The sequence below is a fragment of the Lactuca serriola genome, chromosome 3, assembly GCF_051521515.1.
Source record: "Lactuca serriola cultivar US96UC23 chromosome 3, Lser_US96UC23_V15, whole genome shotgun sequence".
NCBI classification, from domain to species: Eukaryota; Viridiplantae; Streptophyta; class Magnoliopsida; order Asterales; family Asteraceae; genus Lactuca; species Lactuca serriola.
The window spans coordinates 134761394-134766874 of record NC_136410.1 but is presented as its reverse complement, the minus strand read 5'-3'; the positions used below and the strand labels follow the sequence as shown (position 1 = coordinate 134766874).

Here is a 5481-nt window from a genome sequence, read left to right as displayed (position 1 = left end):
CCTGGTCTTCAATGTAAGTATCCTAAAGACAACTAGCATTCTACATATAATTACCATGGTCCATACCTTGCTCTTGCATACAAATCCCTAGGAGCCATGTCCATGACTTTCATACAAATATCAATGGCCACCCCCTAGTCTTCCTATATAACATAAAGCAGTAGGCTGGTATTAGTGTCTTCGACCCTCGAGTATAGTGAGGAGACTTACCTGAATCACAAACCCGACAAACACACACCTCAAAATTGTTTCGACCACAACTAACTTCTCTCTAGCCAATTGATGGGTGCTTCACACCTCCTATTAATCCACACAAGGTAAATCCCAAGTCTACCTTCAAAAAATAAAATTTAACCAAAAGTCAACCCAAGCCAAAAGTCAACAGTTAAAGTCAAATTCAACAACCTATAATGTCAACTACTCAACCTCACGTCATGACTAGGCCTTTGTCATGTCGTGAGAGCTCACTTGATCCGAGTCAAAATCATCTCGACTCAACTAAACCAACTAATACATGAAAATTCACTGGAGTTGACCTCAGAACATAAGCAACCTTTTCTCACATCGTGAGCCCAAGAGGCTTAACAGAAACGGGTTCATTTAATCCTCATGTCGTGAGACGCTTTATCTCACGTCGTTAGTATAGTATGAATCCAAAAATCCAACAATTTAAATCCTTAATATGTTAATCGATTTATTCTAACTTTCTAGAGGGTCTTATAACTCCATAATAAACTAAAAAATCGATGCTTTATGGGCTTGTATATCCAATACATGAGTAGATCTCATTTGGGGCCAAATTTGAAGAAAAGGTCATCCAACTTTCATGCAAGATTCCAAAACCCAACCATTCGCTAGATTTGAACTTCATGACATTCTAAAGAACCTTATAACCCATAAAGTTTCCAACTTGATGGTTTCCATTCATTGGAATTGCTCGGCAGAAGAGAAAACTGGGAAAAAAACTTAGATCTAGCCACAAACAATAATAAAGGTGGAAGCTTTGACACATACATGGTCTGGAAACAATGTGAGGATATGATGATGATGATTCCTTGCAAGCCTCTCCAAAATATCACATTCTTCTTATTTTTCTTTTCTTTTTTCTTCAAACCAAGAATGCTCCAAAAAGTCCAAGAATCAAGCAAGGAATGAAGGCTAGGGTTTTCAGAGGTGAAAGTGGTTTGGAAGATGATAATGAACCCTAATATGGGTTTAGAGGGGCTTAAATATAAAGGAAACCCTTAAAGGTCATGGGCTTGGGTTGCATCAGTTGTCATGTTGTGAGCCTCTATGCCTCACGTCGTGAGATCAATCTGGGACAACATTTACATATTAACTCTCCTCATGTTGTTAGCATTCAAAGATCGCGTCGTGAGACCCCATTTCCTCTAAAATTTGACCTTTAGACTCCTTGAAACACTAAATCGATCCATTTTGGAAAACGGAAGTTATATATATATATATATATATATATATATATATATATATATATATATATATATATATATATATATATATATATATATATGCACACACACACACAAAAAGGGAACCCTGCCACTTTGGATTTTGATAGAGATCTTACATTTCCCCTGGTGGGAAACTTGGTAATATGTTCTCTCATGAGATTGGAAGATAAATCTGGGAGAACATCCCTTTTAAGCATATCTGGTTAGCAGAATGTTTCCTCGACTTTTAGAAATGTCATAGTCATGCATGTGAGGGTAAATTTTTTATATGTTAATATTTTAAGTGATTTTTATTGGTTTTTAATTAACTAACATTTTTATATCTTCGATCCTGGGAGTGCTATGTTGTTCCAATGATATGACTATAGAAAAACGTTACGAAGACTGGAAATATGTGTTAAGTTGTTATTTTAATAGATTCGGAGGGCGTGAATATATCCCTTGAGCTTTAGCCACCCCAAGGGTAGTCAGCTGGTATTTGGGCATGAGTATTTGAACATTTTCAAATGCCCAAATTTATAAAGCATTTGATGGAAAACAAAGAAGTCGATAAAAAAATCAAACAAATGGGGGGGGGGGGGGGTAGGGCTTGTATAGTAGTGTTTGTTTCAATGAAGCAATTTAGTATATATTCTATTGTTAATTTAAAGTATAATTAATGTAATCTTTAATGTTTAGTAGGACAAGAGTAGGCCCCGAATCTTTTATGATGCCTATACTGATTTGTTGAATCTATATGCCCAAGCACTATTATTTAGTGACATTGCTAATAGTATATGATCCTATTGGGTCACGCCTTTATTAAATTAACACATTTTGTAAATTTATTATTAATAAATAATATCAATTCTTGTGTTTTAATTAGGAAATAATTATTGTTTCGTGAAAAAAGTTAATTATATGAGAGTATTACTAATTAGTCATGCATAACCTTTTACACTAGTTGGAGTTTATATTTTCCAAACTTCGAGTTTATAAAAATCAAACAATCCTTCCTTCTTTAATATGTATGGCAGAAACTTTTATGAGACACCGAGGTTTCTTGTCAACCTCTATGCTTTGTCTCCCTATGCTTCTAAAGGCTACAAATACTTTATAGAATTTTAATGTAAAGCCCTTACCTTGCATGTCACTATAAAAGAGTGTGCCTTGCATGAGTTTTGAGCTAGTTTTTTAGCTCGTCTTCTCCCCCTTCTACTCACCAAAACCATAAGTAGCAGGATGCTACTTCTCTTTCTTTCTTTTGAAGATCATTCAATTTTGTGGTGGCTTAAAGTTCTTATCCTTTAGTGCGTAGTTGAGTTAAGCACTTAAAGGATGAATAAGTACTTTATACAAGAAGGAACTAGCGTTCTAAGTGTCTTACTCTTGATGGCGGATACACATAGAGAAATCATATTTTTTTATTTTTGCTATCTTCATCAACACCCCAAAACCAAGTGGGTTCAAAGGCTTCAAAGGTTGTCATTCTAAAAACTCTTTGGTTGTTTTTATTTAATTCTAAAATCTATAAATGGATCATTGATGGTTTGGATTTGTTATAAAGTAAACATAAACTTGTTATTTTTATTAGACTTCCGTTGCGGTTTTTGTGAAAAACAAATTTACATTTTGTATCAAAACCCATCGATGGTACCATAACCATCTTTTATATGTTAGAATGATTTTGTATGTTTGATAATCTTTAGTTTTTGGAAAACAAGCATGGATTTCTTTTGGTTAAGAAAAATCCATATTTGTCTTCTTTGTCAACTTCTTGGTTCAAATTGTGTTGGGATTATTATGTTGCGTCATGGGCTCGGTCCTTAGCCCAGTTTTGATTGTCGGTTTTGGGCCTGTCCAACCGTGCATGTTTTTGTTCTAGGGTTTAGTATATAAGTTGCATGCGTGTTATATAAACAAATCTTTGTGCAAACAAATACCAAATCCAATACATAACTTATTAAACAAATCTTTGTGTAAACTAGTAATGGAGGTTTTTTGTAATAACAAAATACCCCTCTTCTTTGTTGTCTTGTTAGCCACGTTGACCACCTTGGCACAAGGCCAAGGCACCCAAAATGGCTTCTACCAGACCTCATGCCCAAGAGTTGAAGCCATTGTGCAGGCTGCAGTTGCAGCAGCTGATCGGGCCAATGCAGGAGTCCCACCCGGTTTGGTTAGAATGTTTTTTCACGATTGTTTTGTTAATGGCTGTGACGCCTGTATCCTACTCAATGGTCGTTCTACGGAGAGAACTGCTCCGCCCAATTCTCTATTGAGAGGCTTCGAGATTATCGATGCTGCAAAGACGGAACTCGAAAGGGTTTGTCCTGGGGTCGTCTCCTGTGCTGATATTCTTGCACTGGATGCCCGTGATTCTGTGCTTCTGGTAATTAATTACTTTCTCAATACGTTTTTTAAGCATTTCCAAGTCGCCAGTAGAAATATTATGTTTGTTGGGCTTAAAACTTGTACTTATTCTATTTTTCCAATCCCTGTGCAGGCTGGGGGAATTGCGCACTGGGAAAGGTCTTAACGCCCAAGATCTTGTTACCCTTTCTGGTAAGTTAAGCACATATAAGACTTCAACCGTTGCAACACTTACTATCAATGTATGAAACTGATGAGTCTATGGGTTTTACTGATTTCCAGGAGCACACACCATTGGAACAGCAGCCTGTGCATTATTCAGCTACATGCTATACAACTTCAACAACACCAATGGACCGGATACATTTATTGACCAAGCATTTCTTCCCACACTACGAAACCTGTGCCCCAACGGAGGAGATGGTTCAAGGCGTGTGGCTTTAGATACAGGAAGTCAAAACAGGTTTGACAAATCATACTATGCAAACCTGAGGAACGGGAGAGGTGTAATTGAATTTGATCAAGTGCTATGAAGCAACCCAACAACACAACGGTTAGTGCAACGGTTTCTTGGAGTTAGGGGACTCCTTGGATTGACTTTTAACATTGAGTTTGCAAGATCAATGGTGAGGATGGGTAATATTGAGGTGAAAACGGGGACTCAAGGAGAAATTCGTCGGGTTTGTAGTGCAATTAATTGATTAATGACGGATGTTATAATGCGAATCCAGAATGGATTGATAGGAATAAGTTTTTAATACGTGTGAAGTTCTAAAAGATAGTAGTAAATCGGTAACAAACTATAAATTTTCCGTTCTTACGTGCATGTTATTAGTTATTGTAATAAACACGAAAAGTTGATAATGATATTGATAGTCCCACATGATTTTGACATGAGACAAATTCGTCGTTTAACGCATTGACTTTATAAAGATTTCAAAGAATCATGACTTTGAATTTGGATCGAATATTAAACTAAACCAAACCTTAACTTTGTATTCATATGTTGCCAATGAGTTATTCATCAAAAACGAAACTACGACTTTTCATTTGCATATCATTTTCGAAGAAGATAAAAACCAAATGTAGACTTAGGAGGATTGTCATTTTGGAAGAAAAATAATTTTGATAGAACTTAAATAAATATAATATATATATTAAGGATTTAATTATGTTTTAGTACCCCTCTATAACCTAAAATTACTTCTACTAATGTTTAATTAATCATAATTTTTTTGAACAAGAATATATTTTTATTTAAAAAAGCTAACAAAAGGCTAGAGTTACAAGTAACTCTCCAAACTCATATAGAATAACCTAATCATATTATGATTATTTACACGTTAACATGGAATGCAGAATACCAAAAACTTGATAACTATCGTTAAAAACTACTTATTGCTTTTTGTTTGGTTAAACCCGACTAACCTAACGAATTTGACCATATTAACCTAAAACCCAATTGACCCTAACCCGACTAACCCATAGCTTAATAGGTTCAGGTCATGGGTGAAGTTTTAATTTTTAAAAACCCGAAACTCAATCGGGGTTGACCCGATTAATAGCCTAAGTGTTTATGACCCAAGCCTTTATGCTTTTTGCCCTGAGACCTAGTCAATATGCCTTAAGCCCTAATCCATTAGTCACAAACCATGAG

General features: G+C 35.6%; 1 pseudogene; it reads left to right on the top strand.

Annotated features, from left to right (window-relative positions):
- The first annotated feature begins 3441 nt into the window (after nucleotides 1–3441).
- LOC145094676 (peroxidase N1-like) lies at nucleotides 3442–4595 on the top strand (annotated as a pseudogene).
- Nucleotides 4596–5481: the final 886 nt, after the last annotated feature.